The sequence below is a fragment of the Brienomyrus brachyistius genome, chromosome 2 (genome assembly GCF_023856365.1).
Source record: "Brienomyrus brachyistius isolate T26 chromosome 2, BBRACH_0.4, whole genome shotgun sequence".
In the NCBI taxonomy this organism is placed as follows: Eukaryota; Metazoa; Chordata; class Actinopteri; order Osteoglossiformes; family Mormyridae; genus Brienomyrus; species Brienomyrus brachyistius.
In genome coordinates, this window is record NC_064534.1 from 39,238,553 (window position 1) to 39,264,838 (window position 26,286).

At 44.4% G+C, this 26,286-nt stretch overlaps 18 non-coding genes and 3 pseudogenes across 18 annotated transcripts; all 21 read left to right on the plus strand.

The window, feature by feature from the left end:
• The first annotated feature begins 392 nt into the window (after nt 1–392).
• LOC125734301 (5S ribosomal RNA) lies at nt 393–511 on the plus strand. Its single transcript, XR_007393618.1, has one exon. It is a non-coding gene; the product is annotated as a 5S ribosomal RNA (ribosomal RNA).
• A 1,079-nt stretch (nt 512–1,590) lies between these two features.
• Nucleotides 1,591–1,709, plus strand: LOC125731560 (5S ribosomal RNA; annotated as a pseudogene).
• A 1,076-nt stretch (nt 1,710–2,785) lies between these two features.
• On the plus strand, nt 2,786–2,904 carry LOC125731561 (5S ribosomal RNA; annotated as a pseudogene).
• A 1,075-nt stretch (nt 2,905–3,979) lies between these two features.
• Nucleotides 3,980–4,098, plus strand: LOC125737067 (5S ribosomal RNA). The gene has a single exon (XR_007396333.1). It is a non-coding gene; the product is annotated as a 5S ribosomal RNA (ribosomal RNA).
• A 1,212-nt stretch (nt 4,099–5,310) lies between these two features.
• LOC125735421 (5S ribosomal RNA) lies at nt 5,311–5,429 on the plus strand. The gene has a single exon (XR_007394717.1). It is a non-coding gene; the product is annotated as a 5S ribosomal RNA (ribosomal RNA).
• A 1,215-nt stretch (nt 5,430–6,644) lies between these two features.
• Nucleotides 6,645–6,763, plus strand: LOC125736648 (5S ribosomal RNA). Its single transcript, XR_007395923.1, has one exon. It is a non-coding gene; the product is annotated as a 5S ribosomal RNA (ribosomal RNA).
• A 1,073-nt stretch (nt 6,764–7,836) lies between these two features.
• Nucleotides 7,837–7,955, plus strand: LOC125731959 (5S ribosomal RNA; annotated as a pseudogene).
• A 1,079-nt stretch (nt 7,956–9,034) lies between these two features.
• LOC125737247 (5S ribosomal RNA) lies at nt 9,035–9,153 on the plus strand. The gene has a single exon (XR_007396513.1). It is a non-coding gene; the product is annotated as a 5S ribosomal RNA (ribosomal RNA).
• A 1,082-nt stretch (nt 9,154–10,235) lies between these two features.
• On the plus strand, nt 10,236–10,354 carry LOC125735564 (5S ribosomal RNA). The gene has a single exon (XR_007394858.1). It is a non-coding gene; the product is annotated as a 5S ribosomal RNA (ribosomal RNA).
• A 1,080-nt stretch (nt 10,355–11,434) lies between these two features.
• LOC125730882 (5S ribosomal RNA) lies at nt 11,435–11,553 on the plus strand. The gene has a single exon (XR_007391175.1). It is a non-coding gene; the product is annotated as a 5S ribosomal RNA (ribosomal RNA).
• Nucleotides 11,554–12,632: 1,079 nt separating this feature from the next.
• Nucleotides 12,633–12,751, plus strand: LOC125735927 (5S ribosomal RNA). The gene has a single exon (XR_007395212.1). It is a non-coding gene; the product is annotated as a 5S ribosomal RNA (ribosomal RNA).
• A 1,075-nt stretch (nt 12,752–13,826) lies between these two features.
• Nucleotides 13,827–13,945, plus strand: LOC125737054 (5S ribosomal RNA). The gene has a single exon (XR_007396320.1). It is a non-coding gene; the product is annotated as a 5S ribosomal RNA (ribosomal RNA).
• Nucleotides 13,946–15,026: 1,081 nt separating this feature from the next.
• LOC125735928 (5S ribosomal RNA) lies at nt 15,027–15,145 on the plus strand. The gene has a single exon (XR_007395213.1). It is a non-coding gene; the product is annotated as a 5S ribosomal RNA (ribosomal RNA).
• A 1,075-nt stretch (nt 15,146–16,220) lies between these two features.
• On the plus strand, nt 16,221–16,339 carry LOC125736657 (5S ribosomal RNA). Its single transcript, XR_007395933.1, has one exon. It is a non-coding gene; the product is annotated as a 5S ribosomal RNA (ribosomal RNA).
• A 1,076-nt stretch (nt 16,340–17,415) lies between these two features.
• Nucleotides 17,416–17,534, plus strand: LOC125736582 (5S ribosomal RNA). The gene has a single exon (XR_007395858.1). It is a non-coding gene; the product is annotated as a 5S ribosomal RNA (ribosomal RNA).
• Nucleotides 17,535–18,612: 1,078 nt separating this feature from the next.
• LOC125733829 (5S ribosomal RNA) lies at nt 18,613–18,731 on the plus strand. Its single transcript, XR_007393164.1, has one exon. It is a non-coding gene; the product is annotated as a 5S ribosomal RNA (ribosomal RNA).
• Nucleotides 18,732–19,981: 1,250 nt separating this feature from the next.
• Nucleotides 19,982–20,100, plus strand: LOC125736583 (5S ribosomal RNA). Its single transcript, XR_007395859.1, has one exon. It is a non-coding gene; the product is annotated as a 5S ribosomal RNA (ribosomal RNA).
• A 1,078-nt stretch (nt 20,101–21,178) lies between these two features.
• On the plus strand, nt 21,179–21,297 carry LOC125733830 (5S ribosomal RNA). The gene has a single exon (XR_007393165.1). It is a non-coding gene; the product is annotated as a 5S ribosomal RNA (ribosomal RNA).
• A 1,250-nt stretch (nt 21,298–22,547) lies between these two features.
• On the plus strand, nt 22,548–22,666 carry LOC125736584 (5S ribosomal RNA). The gene has a single exon (XR_007395860.1). It is a non-coding gene; the product is annotated as a 5S ribosomal RNA (ribosomal RNA).
• Nucleotides 22,667–23,744: 1,078 nt separating this feature from the next.
• On the plus strand, nt 23,745–23,863 carry LOC125735112 (5S ribosomal RNA). The gene has a single exon (XR_007394411.1). It is a non-coding gene; the product is annotated as a 5S ribosomal RNA (ribosomal RNA).
• A 1,249-nt stretch (nt 23,864–25,112) lies between these two features.
• On the plus strand, nt 25,113–25,231 carry LOC125729608 (5S ribosomal RNA). The gene has a single exon (XR_007390041.1). It is a non-coding gene; the product is annotated as a 5S ribosomal RNA (ribosomal RNA).
• The last annotated feature ends 1,055 nt before the right edge of the window (nt 25,232–26,286 follow it).

A 26,286-nucleotide genomic window follows, 5' to 3' on the forward strand; every position in this document is an offset into this window, starting at 1 on the left:
ATTCAGCAGCTACCAGTGGGCTTCGTGCGGCGGAGATTTTGTGGCTGTTAGCGGAGTTGATAACAGAGGGTCGTTAAGAGAAGCCTGCATGCAGTAGGCAAAGGAGTAATGTTTGCCGGCGGGGGACGTGCGGCGATTAACCTGTGCGGTAGTGAAAAGGAGTTAAAAAGAAGGAAGTGTGCGGATGCGGAAAGAATGGAATAATTGTGGTAGGCTGCTGGCTGAGTAGTTTGGTGAATGTTTGGTGTGGGTCCGGCGCTGCCGATTGGATGGTGGTGCTGCAGTGTGAGTCAGATTAAAAAAAAAAAAAAACCAGGAGTAGGATCCAATGGGACTAACTGGCATGTATAGACGCGTGTAATGCAAAAGGGCTGTTTTTGGTAGCATCTCTCGCTTACGGCCATACCACCCTGAACACGCCCGATCTCGTCTGATCTCGGAAGCTAAGCAGGGTAGGGTCTGGTTAGTACTTGGATGGGAGACCACCTGGGAATACCTGGTGCTGTAAGCCTTTCTCACTTTTACTTTATACAGGGGGCGCTCCACTTCACGATTAATTTAAATCTATCACTCCCCTTCCATTTTACTATTTTATATATATATATTTTTTTTTTCTCTCATTCATAAAGGCAGCTTTTAGAAACCGTTTTACTCTAAATACTTCCTGGTAATTCTAGGTGCTGTAAGCTGTTAGTGCCTTTATTCCACCAGGGCGCGATCTTCTCAAAACTTGAAGACTGTCACTCCCCATTCACGTTTTACAACTTATTGTTAATGATAAAGAGCCAGCTTTTTACACACAGTTTTAAACAAAGTACTGATATTATTCCTCTTCAACTGACCGCTTTGTTTTCTATGCAAAAACCACTTCGCCACAGAAGACTCGATATTATTGGCATAGCAAGTTCTGCTCTTCTCCTTTCAAAACTTGCTAAAAGCTGTATTTAAAAGAACAGATTGGCCGGGGTAATTCACACCCTTCAATGCCAGCTTAATGTTTAGGTTAGTGGGAATCACAGAGGAATTAGGGATGGAAACTTCTTTGCTGGTGGTAGAAGCGGTCTGGTGAATTTTTAGAGAGAAGAGGCCGTCGATGTTTGAATGTAGAAAATTGTTCTGGCTGCAGCCTGCAGTATGGACTTGTTGGTGTGTGTAGCTCCCAGTGTTCTGACAGCGCGACGTTTTGGGGAAGCATGTGATTCAGCAGCTACCAGTGGGCTTCGTGCGGCGGAGATTTTGTGGCTGTTCGCGGAGTTGATAACAGAGGGTCGTTAAGAGAAGCCTACATGCAGTAGGCAAAGGAGTAATGTTTGCCGGCGTGGGACGTGCGGCGATTAACCTGTGCGGTAGTGAAAAGGAGTTAAAAAGAAGGAAGTGTGCGGATGCGGAAAGAATGGAATAATTGTGGTAGGCTGCCGGCTGAGTAGTTTGGTGAATGTTTGGTGTGGGTCCGGCGCTGCCGATTGGATGGTGGTGCTGCAGTGTGAGTCAGATAAAAAAAAAAAAAAAACCAGGAGTAGGATCCAATGGGACTAACTGGCATGTATAGACGCGTGTAATGCAAAAGGGCTGTTTTTGGTCGCGTCTCTCGCTTATGGCCATACCACCCTGAACACACCCGATCTCATCCGATCTCAGAAGCCAAGCAGGGTAGGGTGTGGTTAGTACTTGGATGGGACACATCCTGGGAATACCAGGTGCTGTAAGCTTTTCTCACTTTTACTTTATACAGGGGGCGCTCCACTTCACGATTAATTTAAATCTATCACTCCCCTTCCATTTTACTATTTTATATATATATATATTTTTCTCTCATTCATAAAGGCAGCTTTTAGAAACCGTTTTACTCTAAATACTTCCTGGTAATTCTAGGTGCTGTAAGCTGTTAGTGCCTTTATTCCACCAGGGCGCGATCTTCTCAAAACTTGAAGACTGTCACTCCCCATTCACGTTTTACAACTTATTGTTAATGATAAAGAGCCAGCTTTTTACACACAGTTTTAAACAAAGTACTGATATTATTCCTCTTCAACTGACCGCTTTGTTTTCTATGCAAAAACCACTTCGCCACAGAAGACTCGATATTATTGGCATAGCAAGTTCTGCTCTTCTCCTTTCAAAACTTGCTAAAAGCTGTATTTAAAAGAACAGATTGGCCGGGGTAATTCACACCCTTCAATGCCAGCTTAATGTTTAGGTTAGTGGGAATCACAGAGGAATTAGGGATGGAAACTTCTTTGCTGGTGGTAGAAGCGGTCTGGTGAATTTTTAGAGAGAAGAGGCCGTCGATGTTTGAATGTAGAAAATTGTTCTGGCTGCAGCCTGCAGTATGGACTTGTTGGTGTGTGTAGCTCCCAGTGTTCTGACAGCGCGACGTTTTGGGGAAGCATGTGATTCAGCAGCTACCAGTGGGCTTCGTGCGGCGGAGATTTTGTGGCTGTTCGCGGAGTTGATAACAGAGGGTCGTTAAGAGAAGCCTACATGCAGTAGGCAAAGGAGTAATGTTTGCCGGCGTGGGACGTGCGGCGATTAACCTGTGCGGTAGTGAAAAGGAGTTAAAAAGAAGGAAGTGTGCGGATGCGGAAAGAATGGAATAATTGTGGTAGGCTGCCGGCTGAGTAGTTTGGTGAATGTTTGGTGTGGGTCCGGCGCTGCCGATTGGATGGTGGTGCTGCAGTGTGAGTCAGATAAAAAAAAAAAAAAAACCAGGAGTAGGATCCAATGGGACTAACTGGCATGTATAGACGCGTGTAATGCAAAAGGGCTGTTTTTGGTCGCGTCTCTCGCTTATGGCCATACCACCCTGAACACACCCGATCTCATCCGATCTCAGAAGCCAAGCAGGGTAGGGTGTGGTTAGTACTTGGATGGGACACATCCTGGGAATACCAGGTGCTGTAAGCTTTTCTCACTTTTACTTTATACAGGGGGCGCTCCACTTCACGATTAATTTTAATCTATCACTCCCCTTCCATTTTACTATTTTATATATATATATATTTTTCTCTCATTCATAAAGGCAGCTTTTAGAAACCGTTTTACTCTAAATACTTCCTGGTAATTCTAGGTGCTGTAAGCTCTTCGTGCCTTTATTCCACCAGGGCGCGATCTTCTCACAAACTTGAAGACTGTCACTCCCCATTCACGTTTTACAACTTATTGTTAATGATAAAGAGACAGCTTTTTACATACAGTTTTAAACAAAGTACTGATATTATTCCTCTTCAACTGACAGCTTTGTTTTCTATGCAAAAACCACTTCGCCACAGAAGACTCGATATTATTGGCATAGCAAGTTCTGCTCTTCTCCTTTCAAAACTTGCTAAAAGCTGTATTTAAAAGAACAGATTGGCCGGGGTAATTCACACCCTTCAATGCCAGCTTAATGTTTAGGTTAGTGGGAATCACAGAGGAATTAGGGATGGAAACTTCTTTGCTGGTGGTAGAAGCGGTCTGGTGAATTTTTAGAGAGAAGAGGCCGTCGATGTTTGAATGTAGAAAATTGTTCTGGCTGCAGCCTGCATTATGGACTTGTTGGTGTGTGTAGCTCCCAGTGTTCTGACAGCGTGACGTTTTGGGGAAGCATGTGATTCAGCAGCTACCAGTGGGCTTCGTGCGGCGGAGATTTTGTGGCTGTTAGCGGAGTTGATAACAGAGGGTCGTTAAGAGAAGCCTGCATGCAGTAGGCAAAGGAGTAATGTTTGCCGGCGGGGGACGTGCGGCAATTAACCTGTGCGGTAGTGAAAAGGAGTTAAAAAGAAGGAAGTGTGCGGATGCGGAAAGAATGGAATAATTGTGGTAGGCTGCCGGCTGAGTAGTTTGGTGAATGTTTGGTGTGGGTCCGGCGCTGCCGATTGGATGGTGGTGCTGCAGTGTGAGTCAGATAAAAAAAAAAAAAAACAGGAGTAGGATCCAATGGGACTAACTGGCATGTATAGACGCGTGTAATGCAAAAGGGCTGTTTTTGGTCACGTCTCTCGCTTATGGCCATACCTCCCTGAACACGCCCGATCTCATCCGATCTCAGAAGCCAAGCAGGGTAGGGTCTGGTTAGTACTTTGATGGGAGACCTCCTGGGAATACCAGGTGATGTAAGCTTTTCTCACTTTTACTTTATACAGGGGGCGCTCCACTTCACGATTAATTTATATCTATCACTCCCCTTCCATTTTACTATTTTATATATATATATATTTTTCTCTCTTTCATAAAGGCAGCTTTTACACACCGTTTTACTCTAAATATCCATCCATCCATCCATTTTCCAAACCGCTTATCCTATTGGGTCGCGGGGGGTCCGGAGCCTATCCCGGAATCAATGGGCACGAGGCAGGGAACAACCCAGGATGGGGGGCCAGCCCATCACAGTCACTCTAAATACTTCCTGGTAATTCTAGGTGCTGTAAGCTGTCCGTGCCTTTATTCCACCAGGGCGCGATATTCTCACAAACTTGAAGACTGTCACTCCCCATTCACGTTTTACAACTTATTGTTAATGATAAAGAGACAGCTTTTTACACACAGTTTTAAACAAAGTACTGATATTATTCCTCTTCAACTGACCGCTTTGTTTTCTATGCAAAAACCACTTCGCCACAGAAGACTCGATATTATTGGCATAGCAAGTTCTGCTCTTCACCTTTCAAAACTTGCTAAAAGCTGTATTTAAAAGAACAGATTGGCCGGGGTAATTCACACCCTTCAATGCCAGCTTAATGTTTAGGTTAGTGGGAATCACAGAGGAATTAGGGATGGAAACTTCTTTGCTGGTGGTAGAAGCGGTCTGGTGAATTTTTAGAGAGAAGAGGCCGTCGATGTTTGAATGTAGAAAATTGTTCTGGCTGCAGCCTGCATTATGGACTTGTTGGTGTGTGTAGCTCCCAGTGTTCTGACAGCGTGACGTTTTGGGGAAGCATGTGATTCAGCAGCTACCAGTGGGCTTCGTGCGGCGGAGATTTTGTGGCTGTTAGCGGAGTTGATAACAGAGGGTCGTTAAGAGAAGCCTGCATGCAGTAGGCAAAGGAGTAATGTTTGCCGGCGGGGGACGTGCGGCGATTAACCTGTGCGGTAGTGAAAAGGAGTTAAAAAGAAGGAAGTGTGCGGATGCGGAAAGAATGGAATAATTGTGGTAGGCTGCCGGCTGAGTAGTTTGGTGAATGTTTGGTGTGGGTCCGGCGCTGCCGATTGGATGGTGGTGCTGCAGTGTGAGTCAGATAAAAAAAAAAAAAAAACAGGAGTAGGATCCAATGGGACTAACTGGCATGTATAGACGCGTGTAATGCAAAAGGGCTGTTTTTGGTCACGTCTCTCGCTTATGGCCATACCTCCCTGAACACGCCCGATCTCATCCGATCTCGGAAGCCAAGCAGGGTAGGGTCTGGTTAGTACTTTGATGGGAGACCTCCTGGGAATACCAGGTGATGTAAGCTTTTCTCACTTTTACTTCATACAGGGGGCGCTCCACTTCACGATTAATTTAAATCTATCACTCCCCTTCCATTTTACTATTTTATATATATATATATATTTTTCTCTCTTTCATAAAGGCAGCTTTTACACACCGTTTTACTCTAAATATCCATCCATCCATCCATTTTCCAAACCGCTTATCCTATTGGGTCGCGGGGGGTCCGGAGCCTATCCCGGAATCAATGGGCACGAGGAAGGGAACAACCCAGGATGGGGGGCCAGCCCATCACAGTCACTCTAAATACTTCCTGGTAATTCTAGGTGCTGTAAGCTGTTCGTGCCTTTATTCCACCAGGGCGCGATCTTCTCACAAACTTGAAGACTGTCACTCCCCATTCACGTTTTACAACTTATTGTTAATGATAAAGAGACAGCTTTTTACACACAGTTTTAAACAAAGTACTGATATTATTCCTCTTCAACTGACCGCTTTGTTTTCTATGCAAAAACCACTTCGCCACAGAAGACTCGATATTATTGGCATAGCAAGTTCTGCTCTTCTCCTTTCAAAACTTGCTAAAAGCTGTATTTAAAAGAACAGATTGGCCGGGGTAATTCACACCCTTCAATGCCAGCTTAATGTTTAGGTTAGTGGGAATCACAGAGGAATTAGGGATGGAAACTTCTTTGCTGGTGGTAGAAGCGGTCTGGTGAATTTTTAGAGAGAAGAGGCCGTCGATGTTTGAATGTAGAAAATAGTTCTGGCTGCAGCCTGCAGTATGGACTTGTTGGTGTGTGTAGCTCCCAGTGTTCTGACAGCGCGACGTTTTGGGGAATCATGTGATTCAGCAGCTACCAGTGGGCTTTGTGCGGCGGAGATTTTGTGGCTGTTAGCGGAGTTGATAACAGAGGGTCGTTAAGAGAAGCCTGCATGCAGTAGGCAAAGGAGTAATGTTTGCCGGCAGGGGACGTGCGGCGATTAACCTGTGCGGTAGTGAAAAGGAGTTAAAAAGAAGGAAGTGTGCGGATGCGGAAAGAATGGAATAATTGTGGTAGGCTGCCGGCTGAGTAGTTTGGTGAATGTTTGGTGTGGGTCCGGCGCTGCCGATTGGATGGTGGTGCTGCAGTGTGAGTCAGATAAAAAAAAAAAAAAAACCAGGAGTAGGATCCAATGGGACTAACTGGCATGTATAGACGCGTGTAATGCAAAAGGGCTGTTTTTGGTCGCGTCTCTCGCTTATGGCCATACCACCCTGAACACACCCGATCTCATCCGATCTCAGAAGCTAAGCAGGGTAGGGTCTGGTTAGTACTTGGATGGGACACATCCTGGGAATACCAGGTGCTGTAAGCTTTTCTCACTTTTACTTTATACAGGGGGCGCTCCACTTCACGATTAATTTAAATCTATCACTCCCCTTCCATTTTACTATTTTATATATATATATTTTTTTCTCTCATTCATAAAGGCAGCTTTTAGAAACCGTTTTACTCTAAATACTTCCTGGTAATTCTAGGTGCTGTAAGCTGTTCGTGCCTTTATTCCACCAGGGCGCGATCTTCTCACAAACTTGAAGACTGTCACTCCCCATTCACGTTTTACAACTTATTGTTAATGATAAAGAGACAGCTTTTTACACACAGTTTTAAACAAAGTACTGATATTATTCCTCTTCAACTGACCGCTTTGTTTTCTATGCAAAAACCACTTCGCCACAGAAGACTCGATATTATTGGCATAGCAAGTTCTGCTCTTCTCCTTTCAAAACTTGCTAAAAGCTGTATTTAAAAGAACAGATAGGCCGGGGTAATTCACACCCTTCAATGCCAGCTTAATGTTTAGGTTAGTGGGAATCACAGAGGAATTAGGGATGGAAACTTCTTTGCTGGTGGTAGAAGCGGTCTGGTGAATTTTTAGAGAGAAGAGGCCGTCGATGTTTGAATGTAGAAAATTGTTCTGGCTGCAGCCTGCAGTATGGACTTGTTGGTGTGTGTAGCTCCCAGTGATCTGACAGCGCAACGTTTTGGGTAAGCATGTGATTCAGCAGCTACCAGTGGGCTTTGTGCGGCGGAGATTTTGTGGCTGTTAGCGGAGTTGATAACAGAGGGTCGTTAAGAGAAGCCTGCATGCAGTAGGCAAAGGAGTAATGTTTGCCGGCGGGGGACGTGCGGCGATTAACCTGTGCGGTAGTGAAAAGGAGTTAAAAAGAAGGAAGTGTGCGGATGCGGAAAGAATGGAATAATTGTGGTAGGCTGCCGGCTGAGTAGTTTGGTGAATGTTTGGTGTGGGTCCGGCGCTGCCGATTGGATGGTGGTGCTGCAGTGTGAGTCAGATAAAAAAAAAAAAACAGGAGTAGGATCCAATGGGACTAAGTGGCATGTATAGACGCGTGTAATGCAAAAGGGCTGTTTTTGATATCATCTCTCGCTTACGGACATACCACCCTGAACACGTCCTATCTTGTCTGATCTCGGAAGCTAAGCAGTGTAGGGTCTGGTTAGTACTTGGATGGGAGACCACCTGGGAGTTCCAGGTGCTGTAAGCTTTTCTCACTTTTACTTTATACAGGGGGCGCTCCACTTCACGATTAATTTAAATCTATCACTCCCCTTCCATTTTACTATTTTATATATATATATATATTTTTCTCTCATTCATAAAGGCAGCTTTTAGAAACCGTTTTACTCTAAATACTTCCTGGTAATTCTAGGTGCTGTAAGCTGTTCGTGCCTTTATTCCACCAGGGCGCGATCTTCTCACAAACTTGAAGACTGTCACTCCCCATTCACGTTTTACAACTTATTGTTAATGATAAATAGACAGCTTTTTACACACAGTTTTAAACAAAGTACTGATATTATTCCTCTTCAACTGACCGCCTTGTTTTCTATGCAAAAACCACTTCGCCACAGAAGACTCGATATTATTGGCATAGCAAGTTCTGCTCTTCTCCTTTCAAAACTTGCTAAAAGCTGTATTTAAAAGAACAGATTGGCCGGGGTAATTCACACCCTTCAATGCCAGCTTAATGTTTAGGTTAGTGGGAATCACAGAGGAATTAGGGATGGAAACTTCTTTGCTGGTGGTAGAAGCGGTCTGGTGAATTTTTAGAGAGAAGAGGCCGTCGATGTTTGAATGTAGAAAATTGTTCTGGCTGCAGCCTGCAGTATGGACTTGTTGGTGTGTGTAGCTCCCAGTGTTCTGACAGCGTGACGTTTTGGGGAAGCATGTGATTCAGCAGCTACCAGTGGGCTTCGTGCGGCGGAGATTTTGTGGCTGTTAGCGGTGTTGATAACAGAGGGTCGTTAAGAGAAGCCTGCATGCAGTAGGCAAAGGAGTAATGTTTGCCGGCGGGGGACGTGCGGCGATTAACCTGTGCGGTAGTGAAAAGGAGTTAAAAAGAAGGAAGTGTGCGGATGCGGAAAGAATGGAATAATTGTGGTAGGCTGCCGGCTGAGTAGTTTGGTGAATGTTTGGTGTGGGTCCGGCGCTGCCGATTGGATGGTGGGGCTGCAGTGTGAGTCAGATAAAAAAAAAAAAAAAACCAGGAGTAGGATCCAATGGGACTAACTGGCATGTATAGACGCGTGTAATGCAAAAGGGCTGTTTTTGGTAGCATCTCTCGCTTACGGCCATACCACCCTGAACACGCCCGATCTCGTCTGATCTCTGAAGCCAAGCAGGGTAGGTTTTGGTTAGTACTTGGATGGGAGACCTCCTGGGAATACCAGGCGCTGTAAGCCTTTCTCACTTTTACTTTATACAGGGGGCGCTCCACTTCACGATTAATTTAAATCTATCACTCCCCTTCCATTTTACTATTTTATATATATATATATTTTTTTTTTCTCTCATTCATAAAGGCAGCTTTTAGAAACCGTTTTACTCTAAATACTTCCTGGTAATTCTAGGTGCTGTAAGCTGTTCGTGCCTTTATTCCACCAGGGCGCGATCTTCTCACAAACTTGAAGACTGTCACTCCCCATTCACGTTTTACAACTTATTGTTAATGATAAAGAGACAGCTTTTTACACACAGTTTTAAACAAAGTACTGATATTTTTCCTCTTCAAGTGACCGCTTTGTTTTCTATGCACAAACCACTTCGCCACAGAATACTCGATATTATTGGCATAGCAAGTTCTGCTCTTCTCCTTTCAAAACTTGCTAAAAGCTGTATTTAAAAGAACAGATTGGCCGGGGTAATTCACACCCTTCAATGCCAGCTTAATGTTTAGGTTAGTGGGAATCACAGAGGAATTAGGGATGGAAACTTCTTTGCTGGTGGTAGAAGCGGTCTGGTGAATTTTTAGAGAGAAGAGGCCGTCGATGTTTGAATGTAGAAAATTGTTCTGGCTGCAGCCTGCAGTATGGACTTGTTGGTGTGTGTAGCTCCCAGTGTTCTGACAGCGTGACGTTTTGGGGAAGCATGTGATTCAGCAGCTACCAGTGGGCTTCGTGCGGCGGAGATTTTGTGGCTGTTAGCGGAGTTGATAACAGAGGGTCGTTAAGAGAAGCCTGCATGCAGTAGGCAAAGGAGTAATGTTTGCCGGCGGGGGACATGCGGCGATTAACCTGTGCGGTAGTGAAAAGGAGTTAAAAAGAAGGAAGTGTGCGGATGCGGAAAGAATGGAATAATTGTGGTAGGCTGCCGGCTGAGTAGTTTGGTGAATGTTTGGTGTGGGTCCGGCGCTGCCGATTGGATGGTGGGGCTGCAGTGTGAGTCAGATAAAAAAAAAAAAAAAACCAGGAGTAGGATCCAATGGGACTAACTGGCATGTATAGACGCGTGTAATGCAAAAGGGCTGTTTTTGGTAGCATCTCTCGCTTACGGCCATACCACCCTGAACACGCCCGATCTCGTCTGATCTCGGAAGCCAAGCAGGGTAGGTTTTGGTTAGTACTTGGATGGGAGACCTCCTGGGAATACCAGGCGCTGTAAGCCTTTCTCACTTTTACTTTATACAGGGGGCGCTCCACTTCACGATTAATTTAAATCTATCACTCCCCTTCCATTTTACTATTTTATATATATATATATTTTTTTTTTCTTTCATTCATAAAGGCAGCTTTTAGAAACCGTTTTACTCTAAATACTTCCTGGTAATTCTAGGTGCTGTAAGCTGTTCGTGCCTTTATTCCACCAGGGCGCGATCTTCTCACAAACTTGAAGACTGTCACTCCCCATTCACGTTTTACAACTTATTGTTAATGATAAAGAGACAGCTTTTTACACACAGTTTTAAACAAAGTACTGATATTTTTCCTCTTCAACTGACCGCTTTGTTTTCTATGCACAAACCACTTCGCCACAGAATACTCGATATTATTGGCATAGCAAGTTCTGCTCTTCTCCTTTCAAAACTTGCTAAAAGCTGTATTTAAAAGAACAGATTGGCCGGGGTAATTCACACCCTTCAATGCCAGCTTAATGTTTAGGTTAGTGGGAATCACAGAGGAATTAGGGATGGAAACTTCTTTGCTGGTGGTAGAAGCGGTCTGGTGAATTTTTAGAGAGAAGAGGCCGTCGATGTTTGAATGTAGAAAATTGTTCTGGCTGCAGCCTGCAGTATGGACTTGTTGGTGTGTGTAGCTCCCAGTGTTCTGACAGTGCGACGTTTTGGGGAAGCATGTGATTCAGCAGCTACCAGTGGGCTTCGTGCGGCGGAGATTTTGTGGCTGTTAGCGGAGTTGATAACAGAGGGTCGTTAAGAGAAGCCTACATGCAGTAGGCAAAGGAGTAATGTTTGCCGGCGGGGGACGTGCGGCGATTAACCTGTGCGGTAGTGAAAAGGAGTTAAAAAGAAGGAAGTGTGCGGATGCGGAAAGAATGGAATAATTGTGGTAGGCTGCCGGCTGAGTAGTTTGGTGAATGTTTGGTGTGGGTCCGGCGCTGCCGATTGGATGGTGGGGCTGCAGTGTGAGTCAGGTAAAAAAAAAAAAAAACAGGAGTAGGATCCAATGGGACTAACTGGCATGTATAGACGCGTGTAATGCAAAAGGGCTGTTTTTGGTAGCATCTCTCGCTTACGGCCATACCACCCTGAACAGGCCCGATCTCGTCTGATCTCGGAAGCTAAGCAGGTTAGGGTCGGTTTAGTACTTGGATGGGAGTCCACCTGGGAATACCAGGTGCTGTAAGCTTTTCTCACTTTTACTTTATACAGGGGGCGCTCCACTTCACGATTAATTTAAATCTATCACTCCCCTTCCATTTTACTATTTTATATATATATATATTTTTTTTCTCTCATTCATAAAGGCAGCTTTTAGAAACCGTTTTACTCTAAATACTTCCTGGTAATTCTAGGTGCTGTAAGCTGTTCGTGCCTTTATTCCACCAGGGCGCGATCTTCTCACAAACTTGAAGACTGTCACTCCCCATTCACGTTTTACAACTTATTGTTAATGATAAAGAGACAGCTTTTTACACACAGTTTTAAACAAAGTACTGATATTATTCCTCTTCAACTGACCGCTTTGTTTTCTATGCAAAAACCACTTCGCCACAGAAGACTCGATATTATTGGCATAGCAAGTTCTGCTCTTCTCCTTTCAAAACTTGCTAAAAGCTGTATTTAAAAGAACAGATTGGCCGGGGTAATTCACACCCTTCAATGCCAGCTTAATGTTTAGGTTAGTGGGAATCACAGAGGAATTAGGGATGGAAACTTCTTTGCTGGTGGTAGAAGCGGTCTGCTGAATTTTTAGAGAGAAGAGGCCGTCGATGTTTGAATGTAGAAAATTGTTCTGGCTGCAGCCTGTAGTATGGACTTGTTGGTGTGTGTAGCTCCCAGTGTTCTGACAGCGCGACGTTTTGGGGAAGCATGTGATTCAGCAGCTACCAGTGGGCTTCGTGCGGCGGAGATTTTGTGGCTGTTAGCGGAGTTGATAACAGAGGGTTGTTAAGAGAAGCCTGCATGCAGTAGGCAAAGGCGTAATGTTTGCCGGCGGGGGACGTGCGGCGATTAACCTGTGCGGTAGTGAAAAGGAGTTAAAAAGAAGGAAGTGTGCGGATGCGGAAAGAATGGAATAATTGTGGTAGGCTGCCGGCTGAGTAGTTTGGTGAATGTTTGGTGTGGGTCCGGCGCTGCCGATTGGATGGTGGGGCTGCAGTGTGAGTCAGATAAAAAAAAAAAAAGAACATTAGTAGGATCCAATGGGACCAACTGGCATGTATAGAGGCGTGTAATGCAAAAGGGCTGTTTTTGGTAGCATCTCTCGCTTACGGCCATACCACCCTGAACACGCCCGATCTCATCTGATCTCGGAAGCCAAGCAAGGTAGGGTCTGGTTAGTACTTGGATGGGAGACCTCCTGGGCATACCAGGTGCTGTAAGCTTTTCTCACTTTTACTTTATACAGGGGGCGCTCCACTTCACGATTAATATAAATCTAGCACTCCCCTTCCATTTTACTATTTTATATATATATTTTTTTTCTCTCTTTCATAAAGCCAGCTTTTAGAAACCGTTTTACTCTAAATACTTCCTGGTAATTCTAGGTGCTGTAAGCTGTTCGTGCCTTTATTCCACCAGGGCGCGATCTTCTCACAAACTTGAAGACTGTCACTCCCCATTCACGTTTTACAACTTATTGTTAATGATAAAGAGACAGCTTTTTACACACAGTTTTAAACAAAGTACTGATATTATTCCTCTTCAACTGACCGCTTTGTTTTCTATGCAAAAACCACTTCGCCACAGAAGACTCGATATTATTGGCATAGCAAGTTCTGCTCTTCTCCTTTCAAAACTTGCTAAAAGCTGTATTTAAAAGAACAGATTGGCCAGGGTAATTCACACCCTTCAATGCCAGCTTAATGTTTAGGTTAGTGGGAATCACAGAGGAATTAGGGATGGAAACTTCTTTGCTGGTGGTAGAAGCGGTCTGGTGAATTTTTAGAGAGAAGAGGCCGTCGATGTTTGAATGTAGAAAATTGTTCTGGCTGCAGCCTGCAGTATGGACTTGTTGGTGTGTGTAGCTCCCAGTGTTCTGACAGCGCGACGTTTTGGGGAAGCATGTGATTCAGCAGCTACCAGTGGGCTTCGTGCGGCGGAGATTTTGTGGCTGTTAGCGGAGTTGATAACAGAGGGTCGTTAAGAGAAGCCTGCATGCAGTAGGCAAAGGAGTAATGTTTGCCGGCGGGGGACGTGCGGCGATTAACCTGTGCGGTAGTGAAAAGGAGTTAAAAAGAAGGAAGTGTGCGGATGCGGAAAGAATGGAATAATTGTGGTAGGCTGCCGGCTGAGTAGTTTGGTGAATGTTTGGTGTGGGTCCGGCGCTGCCGATTGGATGGTGGGGCTGCAGTGTGAGTCAGATAAAAAAAAAAAAAGAACATTAGTAGGATCCAATGGGACCAACTGGCATGTATAGAGGCGTGTAATGCAAAAGGGCTGTTTTTGGTAGCATCTCTCGCTTACGGCCATACCACCCTGAACACGCCCGATCTCGTCTGATCTCGGAAGCCAAGCAGGTTAGGGTTTGGTTCGTACTTGGATGGGAGACCTCCTGGGAATACCAGGTGCTGTAAGCTTTTCTCACTTTTACTTTATACAGGGGGCGCTCCACTTCACGATTAATTTAAATCTATCACTCCCCTTCCATTTTACTATTTTATATATATATATATATATTTTTCTCTCATTCATAAAGGCAGCTTTTACACACCGTTTTACTCTAAATACTTCCTGGTAATTCTAGGTGCTGTAAGCTGTTCGTGCCTTTATTCCACCAGGGCACGATCTTCTCACAAACTTGAAAACTGTCACTCCCCATTCACGTTTTACAACTTATTGTTAATGATAAAGAGACAGCTTTTTACACACAGTTTTAAACAAAGTACTGATATTATTCCTCTTCAACTGACCGCTTTGTTTTCTATGCAAAAACCACTTCGCCACAGAAGACTCGATATTATTGGCATAGCAAGTTCTGCTCTTCTCCTTTCAAAACTTGCTAAAAGCTGTATTTAAAAGAACAGATTGGCCGGGGTAATTCACACCCTTCAATGCCAGCTTAATGTTTAGGTTAGTGGGAATCACAGAGGAATTAGGGATGGAAACTTCTTTGCTGGTGGTAGAAGCGGTCTGGTGAACTTTTAGAGAGAAGAGGCCGTCGATGTTTGAATGTAGAAAATTGTTCTGGCTGCAGCCTGCAGTATGGACTTGTTGGTGTGTGTAGCTCCCAGTGTTCTGACAGCGCGACGTTTTGGGGAAGCATGTGATTCAGCAGCTACCAGTGGGCTTCGTGCAGCGGAGATTTTGTGGCTGTTAGCGGAGTTGATAACAGAGGGTCGTTAAGAGAAGCCTGCATGCAGTAGGCAAAGGAGTAATGTTTGCCGGCGGGGGACGTGCGGCGATTAACCTGTGCGGTAGTGAAAAGGAGTTAAAAAGAAGGAAGTGTGCGGATGCGGAAAGAATGGAATAATTGTGGTAGGCTGCCGGCTGAGTAGTTTGGTGAATGTTTGGTGTGGGTCCGGCGCTGCCGATTGGATGGTGGAGCTGCAGTGTGAGTCAGATAAAAAAAAAAAAAAGAACATTAGTAGGATCCAATGGGACCAACTGGCATGTATAGAGGCGTGTAATGCAAAAGGGCTGTTTTTGGTAGCATCTCTCGCTTACGGCCATACCACCCTGAACACGCCCGATCTCATCTGATCTCGGAAGCCAAGCAAGGTAGGGTCTGGTTAGTACTTGGATGGGAGACCTCCTGGGCATACCAGGTGCTGTAAGCTTTTCTCACTTTTACTTTATACAGGGGGCGCTCCACTTCACGATTAATATAAATCTAGCACTCCCCTTTCATTTTACTATTTTATATATATATTTTTTTTCTCTCTTTCATAAAGCCAGCTTTTAGAAACCGTTTTACTCTAAATACTTCCTGGTAATTCTAGGTGCTGTAAGCTGTTCGTGCCTTTATTCCACCAGGGCGCGATCTTCTCACAAACTTGAAGACTGTCACTCCCCATTCACGTTTTACAACTTATTGTTAATGATAAAGAGACAGCTTTTTACACACAGTTTTAAACAAAGTACTGATATTATTCCTCTTCAACTGACCGCTTTGTTTTCTATGCAAAAACCACTTTGCCACAGAAGACTCGATATTATTGGCATAGCAAGTTCTGCTCTTCTCCTTTCAAAACTTGCTAAAAGCTGTATTTAAAAGAACAGATTGGCCGGGGTAATTCACACCCTTCAATGCCAGCTTAATGTTTAGGTTAGTGGGAATCACAGAGGAATTAGGGATGGAAACTTCTTTGCTGGTGGTAGAAGCGGTCTGGTGAATTTTTAGAGAGAAGAGGCCGTCGATGTTTGAATGTAGAAAATTGTTCTGGCTGCAGCCTGCAGTATGGACTTGTTGGTGTGTGTAGCTCCCAGTGTTCTGACAGCGCGACGTTTTGGGGAAGCATGTGATTCAGCAGCTACCAGTGGGCTTCGTGCAGCGGAGATTTTGTGGCTGTTAGCGGAGTTGATAACAGAGGGTCGTTAAGAGAAGCCTGCATGCAGTAGGCAAAGGAGTAATGTTTGCCGGCGGGGGACGTGCGGCGATTAACCTGTGCGGTAGTGAAAAGGAGTTAAAAAGAAGGAAGTGTGCGGATGCGGAAAGAATGGAATAATTGTGGTAGGCTGCCGGCTGAGTAGTTTGGTGAATGTTTGGTGTGGGTCCGGCGCTGCCGATTGGATGGTGGAGCTGCAGTGTGAGTCAGATAAAAAAAAAAAAAGAACATTAGTAGGATCCAATGGGACCAACTGGCATGTATAGAGGCGTGTAATGCAAAAGGGCTGTTTTTGGTAGCATCTCTCGCTTACGGCCATACCACCCTGAACACGCCCGATCTCATCTGATCTCGGAAGCCAAGCAAGGTAGGGTTTGGTTAGTACTTGGATGGGAGACCTCCTGGGCATACCAGGTGCTGTAAGCTTTTCTCACTTTTACTTTATACAGGGGGCGCTCCACTTCACGATTAATATAAATCTAGCACTCCCCTTCCATTTTACTATTTTATATATATATTTTTTTTCTCTCTTTCATAAAGCCAGCTTTTAGAAACCGTTTTACTCTAAATACTGCCTGGTAATTCTAGGTGCTGTAAGCTCTTCGTGCCTTTATTCCACCAGGGCGCGATCTTCTCACAAACTTGAAGACTGTCACTCCCCATTCACGTTTTACAACTTATTGTTAATGATAAAGAGACAGCTTTTTACACACAGTTTTAAACAAAGTACTGATATTATTCCTCTTCAACTGACCGCTTTGTTTTCTATGCAAAAACCACTTCGCCACAGAAGACTCGATATTATTGGCATAGCAAGTTCTGCTCTTCTCCTTTCAAAACTTGCTAAAAGCTGTATTTAAAAGAACAGATTGGCCGGGGTAATTCACACCCTTCAATGCCAGCTTAATGTTTAGGTTAGTGGGAATCACAGAGGAATTAGGGATGGAAACTTCTTTGCTGGTGGTAGAAGCGGTCTGGTGAATTTTTAGAGAGAAGAGGCCGTCGATGTTTGAATGTAGAAAATTGTTCTAGCTGCAGCCTGCAGTATGGACTTGTTGGTGTGTGTAGCTCCCAGTGTTCTGACAGCGCGACGTTTTGGGGAAGCATGTGATTCAGCAGCTACCAGTGGGCTTCGTGCGGCGGAGATTTTGTGGCTGTTAGCGGAGTTGATAACAGAGGGTCGTTAAGAGAAGCCTGCATGCAGTAGGCAAAGGAGTAATGTTTGCCGGCGGGGGACGTGCGGCGATTAACCTGTGCGGTAGTGAAAAGGAGTTAAAAAGAAGGAAGTGTGCGGATGCGGAAAGAATAGAATAATTGTGGTAGGCTGCCGGCTGAGTAGTTTGGTGAATGTTTGGTGTGGGTCCGGCGCTGCCGATTGGATGGTGGGGCTGCAGTGTGAGTCAGATAAAAAAAAAAAAAAGAACATTAGTAGGATCCAATGGGACCAACTGGCATGTATAGAGGCGTGTAATGCAAAAGGGCTGTTTTTGGTAGCATCTCTCGCTTACGGCCATACCACCCTGAACACGCCCGATCTCGTCTGATCTCAGAAGCCAAGCAGGGTAGGGTCTGGTTAGTACTTGGATGGGAGACCTCCTGGGCATACCAGGTGCTGTAAGCTTTTCTCACTTTTACTTTATACAGGGGGCGCTCCACTTCACGATTAATTTAAAACTAGCACTCCCCTTCCATTTTACTATTTTAAATATATTTTTTTTTCTCTCTTTCATAAAGCCAGCTTTTAGAAACCGTTTTACTCTAAATACTTCCTGGTAATTCTAGGTGCTGTAAGCTGTTCGTGCCTTTATTCCACCAGGGCGCGATCTTCTCACAAACTTGAAGACTGTCACTCCCCATTCACGTTTTACAACTTATTGTTAATGATAAAGAGACAGCTTTTTACACACAGTTTTAAACAAAGTACTGATATTATTCCTCTTCAACTGACCGCTTTGTTTTCTATGCAAAAACCACTTCGCCACAGAAGACTCGATATTATTGGCATAGCAAGGTCTGCTCTTCTCCTCCTTTCAAAACTTGCTAAAAGCTGTATTTAAAAGAACAGATTGGCCGGGGTAATTCACACCCTTCAATGCCAGCTTAATGTTTAGGTTAGTGGGAATCACAGAGGAATTAGGGATGGAAACTTCTTTGCTGGTGGTAGAAGCGGTCTGGTGAATTTTTAGAGAGAAGAGGCCGTCGATGTTTGAATGTAGAAAATTGTTCTGGCTGCAGCCTGCAGTATGGACTTGTTGGTGTGTGTAGCTCCCAGTGTTCTGACAGCGCGACGTTTTGGGGAAGCATGTGATTCAGCAGCTACCAGTGGGCTTCGTGCGGCGGAGATTTTGTGGCTGTTAGCGGAGTTGATAACAGAGGGTCGTTAAGAGAAGCCTGCATGCAGTAGGCAAAGGAGTAATGTTTGCCGGCGGGGGACGTGCGGCGATTAACCTGTGCGGTAGTGAAAAGGAGTTAAAAAGAAGGAAGTGTGCGGATGCGGAAAGAATGGAATAATTGTGGTAGGCTGCCGGCTGAGTAGTTTGGTAAATGTTTGGTGTGGGTCCGGCGCTGCCGATTGGATGGTGGGGCTGCAGTGTGAGTCAGATAAAAAAAAAAAAAAGAACATTAGTAGGATCCAATGGGACCAACTGGCATGTATAGAGGCGTGTAATGCAAAAGGGCTGTTTTTGGTAGCATCTCTCGCTTACGGCCATACCACCCTGAACACGCCCGATCTCGTCTGATCTCGGAAGCTAAGCAGGGTAGGGTCTGGTTAGTACTTGGATGGGAGACCTCCTGGGCATACCAGGTGCTGTAAGCTTTTCTCACTTTTACTTTATACAGGGGGCGCTCCACTTCACGATTAATTTAAATCTAGCACTCCCCTTCCATTTTACTATTTTATATATATATATTTTTTCTCTCTTTCATAAAGCCAGCTTTTAGAAACCGTTTTACTCTAAATACTTCCTGGTAATTCTAGGTGCTGTAAGCTTTTCTCACTTTTACTTTATACAGGGGGCGCTCCACTTCACGATTAATATAAATCTAGCACTCCCCTTTCATTTTACTATTTTATATATATATTTTTTTTCTCTCTTTCATAAAGCCAGCTTTTAGAAACCGTTTTACTCTAAATACTTCCTGGTAATTCTAGGTGCTGTAAGCTGTTCGTGCCTTTATTCCACCAGGGCGCGATCTTCTCACAAACTTGAAGACTGTCACTCCCCATTCACGTTTTACAACTTATTGTTAATGATAAAGAGACAGCTTTTTATACACAGTTTTAAACAAAGTACTGATATTATTCCTCTTCAACTGACCGCTTTGTTTTCTATGCAAAAACCACTTTGCCACAGAAGACTCGATATTATTGGCATAGCAAGTACTGCTCTTCTCCTTTCAAAACTTGCTAAAAGCTGTATTTAAAAGAACAGATTGGCCGGGGTAATTCACACCCTTCAATGCCAGCTTAATGTTTAGGTTAGTGGGAATCACAGAGGAATTAGGGATGGAAACTTCTTTGCTGGTGGTAGAAGCGGTCTGGTGAATTTTTAGAGAGAAGAGGCCGTCGATGTTTGAATGTAGAAAATTGTTCTGGCTGCAGCCTGCAGTATGGACTTGTTGGTGTGTGTAGCTCCCAGTGTTCTGACAGCGCGACGTTTTGGAGAAGCATGTGATTCAGCAGCTAACAGTGGGCTTCGTGCGGCGGAGATTTTGTGGCTGTTAGCGGAGTTGATAACAGAGGGTCGTTAAGAGAAGCCTGCATGCAGTAGGCAAAGGAGTAATGTTTGCCGGCGGGGGACGTGCGGCGATTAACCTGTGCGGTAGTGAAAAGGAGTTAAAAAGAAGGAAGTGTGCGGATGCGGAAAGAATAGAATAATTGTGGTAGGCTGCCGGCTGAGTAGTTTGGTGAATGTTTGGTGTGGGTCCGGCGCTGCCGATTGGATGGTGGGGCTGCAGTGTGAGTCAGATAAAAAAAAAAAAAAGAACATTAGTAGGATCCAATGGGACCAACTGGCATGTATAGAGGCGTGTAATGCAAAAGGGCTGTTTTTGGTAGCATCTCTCGCTTACGGCCATACCACCCTGAACACGCCCGATCTCGTCTGATCTCAGAAGCCAAGCAGGGTAGGGTCTGGTTAGTACTTGGATGGGAGACCTCCTGGGCATACCAGGTGCTGTAAGCTTTTCTCACTTTTACTTTATACAGGGGGCGCTCCACTTCACGATTAATTTAAAACTAGCACTCCCCTTCCATTTTACTATTTTAAATATATTTTTTTTTCTCTCTTTCATAAAGCCAGCTTTTAGAAACCGTTTTACTCTAAATACTTCCTGGTAATTCTAGGTGCTGTAAGCTGTTCGTGCCTTTATTCCACCAGGGCGCGATCTTCTCACAAACTTGAAGACTGTCACTCCCCATTCACGTTTTACAACTTATTGTTAATGATAAAGAGACAGCTTTTTACACACAGTTTTAAACAAAGTACTGATATTATTCCTCTTCAACTGACCGCTTTGTTTTCTATGCAAAAACCACTTCGCCACAGAAGACTCGATATTATTGGCATAGCAAGGTCTGCTCTTCTCCTCCTTTCAAAACTTGCTAAAAGCTGTATTTAAAAGAACAGATTGGCCGGGGTAATTCACACCCTTCAATGCCAGCTTAATGTTTAGGTTAGTGGGAATCACAGAGGAATTAGGGATGGAAACTTCTTTGCTGGTGGTAGAAGCGGTCTGGTGAATTTTTAGAGAGAAGAGGCCGTCGATGTTTGAATGTAGAAAATTGTTCTGGCTGCAGCCTGCAGTATGGACTTGTTGGTGTGTGTAGCTCCCAGTGTTCTGACAGCGCGACGTTTTGGGGAAGCATGTGATTCAGCAGCTACCAGTGGGCTTCGTGCGGCGGAGATTTTGTGGCTGTTAGCGGAGTTGATAACAGAGGGTCGTTAAGAGAAGCCTGCATGCAGTAGGCAAAGGAGTAATGTTTGCCGGCGGGGGACGTGCGGCGATTAACCTGTGCGGTAGTGAAAAGGAGTTAAAAAGAAGGAAGTGTGCGGATGCGGAAAGAATGGAATAATTGTGGTAGGCTGCCGGCTGAGTAGTTTGGTAAATGTTTGGTGTGGGTCCGGCGCTGCCGATTGGATGGTGGGGCTGCAGTGTGAGTCAGATAAAAAAAAAAAAAAGAACATTAGTAGGATCCAATGGGACCAACTGGCATGTATAGAGGCGTGTAATGCAAAAGGGCTGTTTTTGGTAGCATCTCTCGCTTACGGCCATACCACCCTGAACACGCCCGATCTCGTCTGATCTCGGAAGCTAAGCAGGGTAGGGTCTGGTTAGTACTTGGATGGGAGACCTCCTGGGCATACCAGGTGCTGTAAGCTTTTCTCACTTTTACTTTATACAGGGGGCGCTCCACTTCACGATTAATTTAAATCTAGCACTCCCCTTCCATTTTACTATTTTATATATATATATTTTTTCTCTCTTTCATAAAGCCAGCTTTTAGAAACCGTTTTACTCTAAATACTTCCTGGTAATTCTAGGTGCTGTAAGCTTTTCTCACTTTTACTTTATACAGGGGGCGCTCCACTTCACGATTAATATAAATCTAGCACTCCCCTTTCATTTTACTATTTTATATATATATTTTTTTTCTCTCTTTCATAAAGCCAGCTTTTAGAAACCGTTTTACTCTAAATACTTCCTGGTAATTCTAGGTGCTGTAAGCTGTTCGTGCCTTTATTCCACCAGGGCGCGATCTTCTCACAAACTTGAAGACTGTCACTCCCCATTCACGTTTTACAACTTATTGTTAATGATAAAGAGACAGCTTTTTATACACAGTTTTAAACAAAGTACTGATATTATTCCTCTTCAACTGACCGCTTTGTTTTCTATGCAAAAACCACTTTGCCACAGAAGACTCGATATTATTGGCATAGCAAGTACTGCTCTTCTCCTTTCAAAACTTGCTAAAAGCTGTATTTAAAAGAACAGATTGGCCGGGGTAATTCACACCCTTCAATGCCAGCTTAATGTTTAGGTTAGTGGGAATCACAGAGGAATTAGGGATGGAAACTTCTTTGCTGGTGGTAGAAGCGGTCTGGTGAATTTTTAGAGAGAAGAGGCCGTCGATGTTTGAATGTAGAAAATTGTTCTGGCTGCAGCCTGCAGTATGGACTTGTTGGTGTGTGTAGCTCCCAGTGTTCTGACAGCGCGACGTTTTGGAGAAGCATGTGATTCAGCAGCTAACAGTGGGCTTCGTGCGGCGGAGATTTTGTGGCTGTTAGCGGAGTTGATAACAGAGGGTCGTTAAGAGAAGCCTGCATGCAGTAGGCAAAGGAGTAATGTTTGCCGGCGGGGGACGTGCGGCGATTAACCTGTGCGGTAGTGAAAAGGAGTTAAAAAGAAGGAAGTGTGCGGATGCGGAAAGAATAGAATAATTGTGGTAGGCTGCCGGCTGAGTAGTTTGGTGAATGTTTGGTGTGGGTCCGGCGCTGCCGATTGGATGGTGGGGCTGCAGTGTGAGTCAGATAAAAAAAAAAAAAAGAACATTAGTAGGATCCAATGGGACCAACTGGCATGTATAGAGGCGTGTAATGCAAAAGGGCTGTTTTTGGTAGCATCTCTCGCTTACGGCCATACCACCCTGAACACGCCCGATCTCGTCTGATCTCAGAAGCCAAGCAGGGTAGGGTCTGGTTAGTACTTGGATGGGAGACCTCCTGGGCATACCAGGTGCTGTAAGCTTTTCTCACTTTTACTTTATACAGGGGGCGCTCCACTTCACGATTAATTTAAAACTAGCACTCCCCTTCCATTTTACTATTTTAAATATATTTTTTTTTCTCTCTTTCATAAAGCCAGCTTTTAGAAACCGTTTTACTCTAAATACTTCCTGGTAATTGTAGGTGCTGTAAGCTGTTCGTGCCTTTATTCCACCAGGGCGCGATCTTCTCACAAACTTGAAGACTGTCACTCCCCATTCACGTTTTACAACTTATTGTTAATGATAAAGAGACAGCTTTTTACACACAGTTTTAAACAAAGTACTGATATTATTCCTCTTCAACTGACCGCTTTGTTTTCTATGCAAAAACCACTTCGCCACAGAAGACTCGATATTATTGGCATAGCAAGGTCTGCTCTTCTCCTCCTTTCAAAACTTGCTAAAAGCTGTATTTAAAAGAACAGATTGGCCGGGGTAATTCACACCCTTCAATGCCAGCTTAATGTTTAGGTTAGTGGGAATCACAGAGGAATTAGGGATGGAAACTTCTTTGCTGGTGGTAGAAGCGGTCTGGTGAATTTTTAGAGAGAAGAGGCCGTCGATGTTTGAATGTAGAAAATTGTTCTGGCTGCAGCCTGCAGTATGGACTTGTTGGTGTGTGTAGCTCCCAGTGTTCTGACAGCGCGACGTTTTGGGGAAGCATGTGATTCAGCAGCTACCAGTGGGCTTCGTGCGGCGGAGATTTTGTGGCTGTTAGCGGAGTTGATAACAGAGGGTCGTTAAGAGAAGCCTGCATGCAGTAGGCAAAGGAGTAATGTTTGCCGGCGGGGGACGTGCGGCGATTAACCTGTGCGGTAGTGAAAAGGAGTTAAAAAGAAGGAAGTGTGCGGATGCGGAAAGAATGGAATAATTGTGGTAGGCTGCCGGCTGAGTAGTTTGGTAAATGTTTGGTGTGGGTCCGGCGCTGCCGATTGGATGGTGGGGCTGCAGTGTGAGTCAGATAAAAAAAAAAAAAAGAACATTAGTAGGATCCAATGGGACCAACTGGCATGTATAGAGGCGTGTAATGCAAAAGGGCTGTTTTTGGTAGCATCTCTCGCTTACGGCCATACCACCCTGAACACGCCCGATCTCGTCTGATCTCGGAAGCTAAGCAGGGTAGGGTCTGGTTAGTACTTGGATGGGAGACCTCCTTGGCATACCAGGTGCTGTAAGCTTTTCTCACTTTTACTTTATACAGGGGGCGCTCCACTTCACGATTAATTTAAATCTAGCACTCCCCTTCCATTTTACTATTTTATATATATATATTTTTTCTCTCTTTCATAAAGCCAGCTTTTAGAAACCGTTTTACTCTAAATACTTCCTGGTAATTCTAGGTGCTGTAAGCTTTTCTCACTTTTACTTTATACAGGGGGCGCTCCACTTCACGATTAATATAAATCTAGCACTCCCCTTTCATTTTACTATTTTATATATATATTTTTTTTCTCTCTTTCATAAAGCCAGCTTTTAGAAACCGTTTTACTCTAAATACTTCCTGGTAATTCTAGGTGCTGTAAGCTGTTCGTGCCTTTATTCCACCAGGGCGCGATCTTCTCACAAACTTGAAGACTGTCACTCCCCATTCACGTTTTACAACTTATTGTTAATGATAAAGAGACAGCTTTTTATACACAGTTTTAAACAAAGTACTGATATTATTCCTCTTCAACTGACCGCTTTGTTTTCTATGCAAAAACCACTTTGCCACAGAAGACTCGATATTATTGGCATAGCAAGTACTGCTCTTCTCCTTTCAAAACTTGCTAAAAGCTGTATTTAAAAGAACAGATTGGCCGGGGTAATTCACACCCTTCAATGCCAGCTTAATGTTTTGGTTAGTGGGAATCACAGAGGAATTAGGGATGGAAACTTCTTTGCTGGTGGTAGAAGCGGTCTGGTGAATTTTTAGAGAGAAGAGGCCGTCGATGTTTGAATGTAGAAAATTGTTCTGGCTGCAGCCTGCAGTATGGACTTGTTGGTGTGTGTAGCTCCCAGTGTTCTGACAGCGCGACGTTTTGGAGAAGCATGTGATTCAGCAGCTAACAGTGGGCTTCGTGCGGCGGAGATTTTGTGGCTGTTAGCGGAGTTGATAACAGAGGGTCGTTAAGAGAAGCCTGCATGCAGTAGGCAAAGGAGTAATGTTTGCCGGCGGGGGACGTGCGGCGATTAACCTGTGCGGTAGTGAAAAGGAGTTAAAAAGAAGGAAGTGTGCGGATGCGGAAAGAATGGAATAATTGTGGTAGGCTGCCGGCTGAGTAGTTTGGTGAATGTTTGGTGTGGGTGCGGCGCTGCCGATTGGATGGTGGTGCTGCAGTGTGAGTCAGATAAAAAAAAAAAAAGAACATTAGTAGGATCCAATGGGACCAACTGGCATGTATAGAGGCGTGTAATGCAAAAGGGCTGTTTTTGGTAGCATCTCTCGCTTATGGCCATACCACCCTGAACACGCCCGATCTCGTCTGATCTCGGAAGCCAAGCAGGGTAGGTTCTGGTTAGTACTTGGATGTGAGACCACCTGGGAATACCAGGTGCTGTAAGCTTTTCTCACTTTTACTTTATACAGGGGGCGCTCCACTTCACGATTAATTTAAATCTATCACTCCCCTTCCATTTTACTATTTTATATATATATTTTTATTTTCTCTCTTTCATAAAGGCAGCTTTTACACACCGTTTTACTCTAAATACTGCCTGGTAATTCTAGGTGCTGTAAGCTCTTCGTGCCTTTATTCCACCAGGGCGCGATCTTCTCACAAACTTGAAGACTGTCACTCCCCATTCACGTTTTACAACTTATTGTTAATGATAAAGAGACAGCTTTTTACACACAGTTTTAAACAAAGTACTGATATTATTCCTCTTCAACTGACCGCTTTGTTTTCTATGCAAAAACCACTTCGCCACAGAAGACTCGATATTATTGGCATAGCAAGTTCTGCTCTTCTCCTTTCAAAACTTGCTAAAAGCTGTATTTAAAAGAACAGATTGGCCGGGGTAATTCACACCCTTCAATGCCAGCTTAATGTTTAGGTTAGTGGGAATCACAGAGGAATTAGGGATGGAAACTTCTTTGCTGGTGGTAGAAGCGGTCTGGTGAATTTTTAGAGAGAAGAGGCCGTCGATGTTTGAATGTAGAAAATTGTTCTGGCTGCAGCCTGCAGTATGGACTTGTTGGTGTGTGTAGCTCCCAGTGTTCTGACAGCGCGACGTTTTGGAGAAGCATGTGATTCAGCAGCTAACAGTGGGCTTCGTGCGGCGGAGATTTTGTGGCTGTTAGCGGAGTTGATAACAGAGGGTCGTTAAGAGAAGCCTGCATGCAGTAGGCAAAGGAGTAATGTTTGCCGGCGGGGGACGTGCGGCGATTAACCTGTGCGGTAGTGAAAAGGAGTTAAAAAGAAGGAAGTGTGCGGATGCGGAAAGAATGGAATAATTGTGGTAGGCTGCCGGCTGAGTAGTTTGGTGAATGTTTGGTGTGGGTGCGGCGCTGCCGATTGGATGGTGGTGCTGCAGTGTGAGTCAGATAAAAAAAAAAAAAGAACATTAGTAGGATCCAATGGGACCAACTGGCATGTATAGAGGCGTGTAATGCAAAAGG